General features: G+C 38.2%; 1 long non-coding RNA gene across 1 annotated transcript in view; it reads right to left on the bottom strand.

Moving 5' to 3' along the window:
• Nucleotides 1-6,718, bottom strand: part of LOC142050472 (uncharacterized) — a 49,940-nt gene extending 43,222 nt beyond the window's left edge. The window contains exon 1 of the long non-coding RNA XR_012658039.1: nucleotides 6,597-6,718. This is a non-coding gene — a long non-coding RNA (uncharacterized LOC142050472). The remainder of the gene's footprint in view (nucleotides 1-6,596) is intronic.
• Between the last annotated feature and the right edge of the window lie 1,841 nt (nucleotides 6,719-8,559).

Raw genomic sequence — 8,559 nt, forward strand, 5'->3', positions numbered from 1 at the left:
ATTTGAACAACATTCTCAATGATTAATATAGCCACATTATGCCTCTTCCACCTTAGAGGATGCTGATACATTTTAATTAGGTCAACATATTACGAAGGGGCTAGATCTGTAATATATCACTTTGTGATTTTTATGTTAAGTAGCATTCAGTTATTTTTAGAGGTTAGAAAAATTTTATAGAGGTTTTTACTACAGTAGAAGTTTTCTGAGGGTGAAAGGGAATATAATTCATTCTCCAAGAACACAGTGTAAATTCCATTTTGTCCCAGGCCCCACTACTGTGAAAAAAATCTAGGTTCAAAACGTTACCTACTGGACTCATAAATATGTGACACAGCCAACGGATTACATCAGCAAAATACGTTTATTTTCAAGTACTGCCAAGAGATCATCTACCTTAGTTTTCTGTCTTCAGATAGCCAGGAAAGGACAAGCGGATTTTGGCATGTAAGCATTGATATTCAGAAATGCAGGTCCCATTTATCTTAGTGTGATCAGGAGGCTCTCAGCACTTTGAACATGAGTACCCTTATGAAAAAGTCAAAACAGAGATGAGAATGTGTGTCTAACTTTAGAACCCTGCATACGCAGTTTGGCCTTCATTTAGCCAACAGCTTGCAGCAGCTTTAGATGGTATCACCATTTACATTTCAGTTCCTCCCCTTAAAATAAAAGGTCAACGCCTTTTTGAGGCTTATGCTTGATGAAAAAAAAAAAAAACACAGTAAAAGAATCTATGCAAAATAACACCTCAATACAGAAAGATTTCCCTCCATCATGGCAATTTGTATTTCCATATATAAAGCCAAGTTCTGCTATTTTTAATGCACTGCTAGTTAGCCATACTAGGCATTAAGCAGGCAAGCACCATAGTTCCATGAGCCATGTGTTTACATTAGTGTGGATCTGTCAAAACAAGGCTGAATCTATCACTCCAGCAGAAATGCCATTTCCGAAACATGGCCCAAGAAAGGCTGTAATTGAGTGTCTGATTCCTCTTTGGCAAACTCATCCTGCCTCTTGTGAATGTCATAACATGCTACTTAATGTGAGAGAAAACAATATTTATTTAATATTGAGCAACAGTCAATTTGCCAAAACTTATTTTAAAGATGATTTAGAGCATGTTAGCATATAACATTATAAATAAATATGTCTAAATTTCTACTTTTCTGTTTTTTCTATAGTGCACATCTGTCGTAAGTGATGGATCTTTGAGGACTGGTTGGAGTTGAGCTATTTATCAACAATCAAAAGTGGGGAAAAAATAGCATTAACTCAGCACATGCTACTCCGTTCTACCACTGTGAATGGTGTACAAGAACACAACACCCAAGCTGCTTATGGTGACCCACCTTATTCTGGACTTTCATATCTTTATGTGACATGAAGATCTGTTAATCCTTCAAGGCATGTTTGAGATTATAGTTACGGAAATGCTTTTCTGAAAAGATTTCTTTAAATTCTGGTTCACACTTTGTGTTTTCCAAAGTCATAAAAATCTCAACTGTGATTCATCTAAAGGCATCCGAAGATGCAAAAAATATTAACCCCTTTTTAAAGATGTTGTTATTATATCTCTTTGTAAAATGAAATTAAATTTCCCCACAGTGCTCAGCTCTCATTGGTTTATATTTTTATATAAGAATATCAGTTTAAGAATATTTTCCTAGATATATATAGTTTGGAGGTAATCAGAAACTATCAGGCTATATTATGACTGTGAGAGATTTTCATCCTACTTTACACTGTGGGAGATCATTGTCTTGAAGGCAAAATCTGGTTTCACTGAAGTCAGTGCGGGTCTGAACACAAGAACAGATGTTTCAAAAGGGCTGCACTCCTGCTATTCTGTAAGTCAGTACGGACAGCCAGAGGGGAAAATGCTCACGACTGCATAGCTGTCTCATTGACTAGACTGCTTGTTAGGTTGTGAACCGTTTCAGTTTGACTTCTAGTATTAGGAGTTTCAAAGGCCAGTTTGACAGTCGCAGATGCTCAAGGTACCATGGCCGGGGGTCTGCTTGAGTAGGGTGCACCCCACCACTGCTATATAAATACAGCATTTTTTCTCATGTGACTCTTTGGGCATCTTGTAGGGGATTTCTGTAATATTGTTATAAACTTTTAAGCAATTGAAAGAAATGTCAAGGAAAAAAAATCAGATTGCTCTGTTACCTAGGAAGGTAAATTTGTATAGGTTGTGTGATGCACACCCAAGGTAGGTACCTGTGCTTGATCTGCAGCTAGAATTACTGCAAGTGTACACAACACAAACCCCTTGTTTCTTTCTGAGAAATATCTAACCCATTTCAGTACTTTCACTCCTTAACCTTCTTGTGGTGTGAGATTCAGGACACATGCTGTCAGTTATTCCCATTCTTGATTATTTTTGTGACTTTGAACAGAATCTCTGTTTCTCTTCTCTCCTCTTCCCCCACTTAAAAAAAAAAAATACAGGATGAGCTTTATTTGCCATCTGCCTTTATGAAATATGTTGGCTTCTGCAGGTAGATTACCATGATTGGAAAATCACAGAGACATAGAACGTTTAGGTTGGAAGGGACCTTTATAGGTCATCTAGTCCAACCCCCCTGCAGTGAGCAGGGACATCTTCAACCAGATGAAGTTGCTCAGAGCCCTGCCCTGCCTGATCTTGACTGTTCCTAGGGATGGGAGATCTACTGCCTCTCTGGGCAGCCTGTTCAAGTGTTTCACCACCCTCATAATAAAAAATTCCTTTCTTATATCTAGTCTGAATTTACCCTCTTTTAATGTAAAGCCATCACCCCTTTTCCTATTGTTACAAAAACTGTGAATGGACTTTGAAAACTGAGAAATCCTTGAGGTTCTGATACTGAAACTATCAAATTGTTTTGTAGGCAGCACCAGCATCCTTATTTGGTGAAGACTCAATGTTTAATAGAATAGAATAGTTTAAAAGATGTAATTAAATTAAGGCTTGTCATGGAAAAGTGCTCAACACAGCAACAACTCATTGGAAGTGGGCAATTGTTTTGAAAAAGGCACTCACCAGCAAGACAACTCTCTTCCACATTCTCCACTTAGCCTTGGCTCGTATCACATGACGTTTTGACCTTATTGAAGTAGTTCCAGATTTGTGCTAGGGAAAAACTTAACTGGCAGGCAAGCCTGAAGGTCTTGACTTGTTATGCCCACATTCCTTCTACTGCATTTGATCCCTTTTGCAATGATGACAAAAAGCGTTAAGACCCAATGTTTGGCTCTGCAGCCACTAGTTTTGGTACTTTTCTTTGGCATCTGAATTCTCTGTGGGCTTTATTGTGGCTGTGCTCCACTTCACAAAGTTGAAAGAGATTTTCTACTTCTTAAAGAAAGAAAAAACACTAAACAAATACAAGTTTCTTGCCAGGCAGATTTTTCCCTGCTGAGTTCCCACAGCTCTAATTTTGAATACTGCAAAAATGTTATGGAATATTCTATTAAACCAATTCAAAAGTGATTATGAAGGTTGCTCTGTGCAGCCACCCTCACCACCCTGTATAGAATTTTGCACTGCCATCATCTATCTCCCTCCTGCAATAACTTTTTGGCTGCAGCATGCTGCGACAGGAATAAAATCCCCTGGCTTCTTCCTTTCATTCTGTGCTTCAAAAGTCATGCAGACTTAGCAGCTTTTCTAACACGAACAATGGATGTGAACTCTGGCTTTTCACCATGTAGACTGCCCTGGTTTACAGCAGTCTATCACAAACATAAGGTCCTATCCATAAACCTTCGTTACGGCAACAGCACTTTTCGAAACTGAAACTGATGGCCTAAACCACTTGGCTTGAGCCTAATGAACATACTAATCTACCTCTAGACTCCAAAACTAAAGAGTTTATTTTTCCAAGCACTATGGAGGTCAAAGGGAAAATTAACTAATCCTAGGAGAGCTAACCCCTAAAAGACTTCTACTGCTTTTCTTTAACCTTCTCCTCCCCTACTCCAGAAAAACCCACAAGTATCCTGTCTTCAGTAGGACAGCCATATAAATGCTCACTATCCAAGCAGGCACTGGGTGAATCGTCAAAAAATAAGGCAGATGAATATTTTTGTGCTGCTGCTGCAGCCTCAAAGAGCAGTGGCTTCTTCAAGCAAAACAAATCAACTTCGGTTGCAGTGAATGTAAGGCTAGGCCATGGGAAAGTTTAACTGCCTGGAAAGTAGACAAACTAAACTTCTTGGAACCAATCAAACTCCTGTTAAAAATATAAAAAAAATCTATAGTATAGAAAAAACTTTTGCAAGTCTGGGAAGTACAGTAAAGGCAGTAAACCCTCCTCCCCCATCCTGGGGCTCTCCTGCAGTGCCCTGGGTTCCCAGACAGACCCCTCATGTCTCCAAAAGGCTGTCTCATAAGTCTGCATGGGTCTGTCTAATACTAACTGGGTTTTGCAATGTTCAGCTGATCCTTTGGGCCTTTTTTAAAATGTAATAGTAGGCATCAGATTCGAATACTCAGTCAAGGAGATTTTACCTGCTTGTGCTTTGGCGTATTCTGCCCACAAACCCTGACAGGTCCAAATGCCAATGTTCCCTAAACACAACACTGGATTACAAACCAGGAATAGACATGCTCCTTTAAACCATAGATCCTGAAGAATGCTCCTTCCTGCCTATATTTCCCCACCAAGAACAGAGAGAGAGCACTAGATCTGCTGTGAGAAAGAGCTGTGAGCATCATTTCAGTCACCATTCTCCACAGAACTGATCACAGTTTCCATCTGGCTGCCTAGTAAGAGCTGGAGACTCCTGTTTCCCTGTTAGAGAATAAACTATTTCCTTTTTAGATTAAAAACACCAAAAGGTATGACTCTAAATGGCATAATCTCAAAAGAAGATTTCAGAGTACCAGAGGTATCTGGGTATATCTATGCTCTCAAGAGAGTGATAGGTGTTGGTATCCATGATGGCAGTTGCTTGTTGCCTCAGCAATGAAGAATAGGATATTTCCTATATAGACTATTTAGCCATGCACACCTGGGCTTTAAATTTATTCATTAATTTATTGATTATTCATTATCTGATCTTGGAAGCTTATGATAATATGTTTTGGCTCAGGATTTGGAAATAATACTTCCTTCCTGAAGGACCCTCCGACACAACATACATATTATATTTGTATGAACATGTATATATTTAGAATACAACCTCAGGCAAAGTCCCACACTTCTATCATAAACCTGAAGTAGAGACAAAGTAAGGCTTTGAAAATAAACTGGGATAAGTTAGAGTTACTTGAAATCTGTTAGCAGAGGAAATCATAATGGAATTTATGTAGGCAAAGACAATCTGGAATCTTAATACTAGAGAAAAAAAGCTGTAAAATCTAGGACAATGTTTTCCAAAGCTGGACACAAACCAGCTGCTCAGGGAAACATTGTGGACGGATGTTTGGCCTACATTTTTTTTCAACCCCTTAGGACAATGTCCATTCTATTTTTAAAAGCTCAGACAAGACCTTTATATAGACACAGGATAGTCCGGCTACTTGAATAACCATCAACTGTATCAGAAAGTAGCACCTCATACTCAGAAACCTTATGTTACCTCTACCATCTTTCAAAGACAGTTATGGGTAAAGATCATAAGCAAAACTGATAACTCTTTTCAGCCCTCTGGAGCCTTTTCACCGCTCCAAAAGACTCTAATTGCCTTCCATCCCTGTAAAAAGTATATCTGATCACTAAGACAGTAGGGATCATTTTCATCTTTATTTTGGCAACAGATTGCGTTTTCAACTCTAATATATTCAACAAGCCACTGACAAAGATATGCATCCTTGTCTTATATAATGGAGGCAGAGAGGGTTGAAACCTGGTATACGACCTAAATATCAGCCTAGTTTCTTGGTCACAGCGGTAGGGTGCTATGTTCAGCAGAAACATTTATACATCTTTATTAGCAACTGTGCAGGCAGTTTGACTGACTACCATACTGAAATATGTTACTGATCTCACAGGAAGGTCCATGAAGTTTGGAATTATGCTATCCATTTGTATAACTTTGACAAAATCAGCTTTCTGATACTGAATATAATGCAGTTTCAGAATAAGATGAGTACCTTGAAAATGTTGAAATTGCACTATACAATGAAAACATGATTCTGCAGTTGGGTCTCTCTGTTCCTTGTTGAATTTTTTTTACATCACATGAATACTACATAAAGTCAAACTTCTTTAGGACTTCCGTTGATGTTGTGGGAAAGATAAGTATATAATTTTGTCTACATTTTATGTCTGCTCTTTGGTTAAGTGGCAGACAGAAGGTAACACTAGACCATCATTTGAAAACCACTACTGTGGAGTGATTGGTCTGATCCCATAATTTTAACACTGGCAGTGGTTGCAAATAGGGTTTTATATAAAAGGCACACATAGTATTTCTAAGCAGTTCTTTTTTACTGCTGTTCTCTGTGGTATTGGAAAGCAAAAATTCATTGTAAACAAGGAGAGAAGGAAATAACCTGTACTTTAGAGAAAACTGGCTTTAAACAGGCTAGGGCTGTAACCCACTTCCCCCCACCCTAATGGAGGTTTTTTCCCTCCTTCTATTCCATAGATTCTTACCTGTCTCATTACCATTCTCATGTTTCAGTACTGTTCACCCTTTGCATCTCTTCATTCTCACAGATCTATCCTTAACTATTTTGCCGCGTGGAGGAGCCTGCCTACCTCTACAAATCTGTTTACCTTTTCAGACCTGCCCATTGCACTGGTTTGGTTGCTGCCTGTATCAGTAAGGTGATCTAGCACCTTTTTAGAAATTTGACAGTTCAAACACCTCCATATATGCACAGAGCATCCCTCTGGTGCATAAGCTGTGAGGTTCAGTGAGGACCATGTCAGTCACCCTGTCCGCAACACCAATATCAGCTGTACTGAAATCACAATGAGACTGTCTTGGAGAGTACCTATGAACAAAAATGACTAGAAGCGTTGATAAAAAGAGAAGGAAAATTCCACATGAGTTTTTGTTGAAATTTTATTTTCAGCTATTATTTAGAAATGTAGTAAAAAAATGATTGCACAGGCACAGTATGCATAAACTTTGAGCCAATTCTAAACAGGTTCTCACAGGACTGGTATTTGCCTTATACCTGCAGGAAATACTTGTGTTGTAAGTGTGTTTCTATGTACTTTGCCTATGGGGTAGAACTAAAAATAGTTATCAGAGGCAGTTTGTTAAGATAAAATTAATTGCTTCAGCCTTATCCCCAAGTATTCACATGCAGCAGAATTAACCCTTTTTTGCTCTTCCTTTCCCAATAGAAGTCATTTGGTTACCTCTTCCCTGTTAATTCACTATAAAATTCTATATTAAAAAGAAAAACTTTTTGAAGAGACCTCATCTACTAGATCTTGATCTTTCAGGTGAAGCTTTACAATGACATGAAGAAGCTGAAGAGATGCATTTGTACAAGAGCACATAAACTTTCAACTAAAACCTTAAACTATCATTCTGCCTGAAAATGGAGGGTACCGCTTATCCACTGACAAGAACATTGTCTGGAGTCACCAAAGGCAGTATTAAAAATGTTTGTACAGATAGCAAACTCAGCCTATTTTCAACAAAAGGTTCATCTGGGGCAAGGTTATAAATGAGTCAGCACTGAACTCCATATTCTTGCCATGAGCTTGCTTCATTCACAAGTATCTGCCAAAAAACATTTTACATACAATACAGTGCAATTAGCTGAGATTACCTTAATGTAAACAATTTTCATGTGACCATGATTTCCTCTCATGTTACTCCTTTTTTCTTCTGCCTTGATATTCAGCACTGACACAGAATCAAAGCATGAAATGTTCTCACTGGTGTAAATGTATAGTCAGTGGCACTTCAAACCACCATGATTTCCTACTTCCAAGACCCCCAGATTTCAAGACCTCTATTTTCTAATGGAAGATCTCCAAACACTTTCCCATTCAATAAAACATGTTTCAACAAAGAATGGACCACAGCCTGAGCCAGCTTTCCATCAGTTTTACTTGTAATTGTTTAAGAAATTATCATGTGGTAAATATTAAGCATCCACTTTTGCTCTTAAAATCAAACCAAATCATCTTGAGGACATTTTCTTGGCTCAAGAAAGTTTAGGCCACCAAGGCTGTTCCAGGTTAGAAGCACAGACTATAAAATGGCCTTTAATTTGTCAGGGACAGTAAAGGCCAACGCCATTAAACAGTACAGCCCATCAAGCATTTTCCTTATATTAATTCTCTGGCAAAAGAGCAACTGTATTACTCAGAACTGAACTAATCCTGTGTTTATTAGGTTTGGTTTCAGACTCAGGTGTACATTAATAGGGAAACTTCACTGAAGAACTTAATTTTACAGACATTTATGGATATATTATCTGGAATAAATACAAAAATACTGAGGAAACACACTTGGAAAAGAATGTGATTTCAGTTGTCCTGGAACTGTTTCAAAAATTACAAATTATTTTTCATGTGAAAATGGAAGCATAATCCTCCACATCAACCTTTTACAAGGTGAGAGACATAGGTTCATATGTCTCAACTAAGG

This window comes from Phalacrocorax aristotelis, chromosome Z, assembly GCF_949628215.1.
Source record: "Phalacrocorax aristotelis chromosome Z, bGulAri2.1, whole genome shotgun sequence".
NCBI lineage: Eukaryota > Metazoa > Chordata > Aves > Suliformes > Phalacrocoracidae > Phalacrocorax > Phalacrocorax aristotelis.